Raw genomic sequence first — 425 nt, 5'->3', positions numbered from 1 at the left:
TGAGATTCTCTCTTCTATCTCTTGCATTCTGTTAGTGATGCTTGCATCTATGGCTCCTGATTTCTTTCATAGGTTTTGCATCTCCAGGGTTGTCTCTCTTTCTGATCTCTTTATTGTTTCTATTTCCATTTTTAGGTTCTGGATGGTTTTGCTCATTTCCTTCACCTGTTTGATTGTGTTTTCCTGTAGTTCTTTAAGGGATTTTTGTGTTTCCTCTTTAAGAGCTTCTAGCTCTTTACCTGTGTTCTCCTGTATTTCTTGGAGGGTGCTATTTATGTCTTTCTTAAGGTCCTGTATCATCAACATGATAAGTGATTTTATATCTGTATCTTTCGTTTCCGGTGTAATGGTGTGTCCAGAACTTGCTATGATGGGAGAATTGGGTTCTGATGATGGCAAGTGACCTTGGTTTGTGTTGTTTATTT

This window comes from Mastomys coucha, unplaced genomic scaffold (genome assembly GCF_008632895.1).
Source record: "Mastomys coucha isolate ucsf_1 unplaced genomic scaffold, UCSF_Mcou_1 pScaffold15, whole genome shotgun sequence".
NCBI lineage: Eukaryota > Metazoa > Chordata > Mammalia > Rodentia > Muridae > Mastomys > Mastomys coucha.
The sequence above is the reverse complement of the archived record's forward strand: the minus strand, read 5'-3'. Positions refer to the sequence as shown.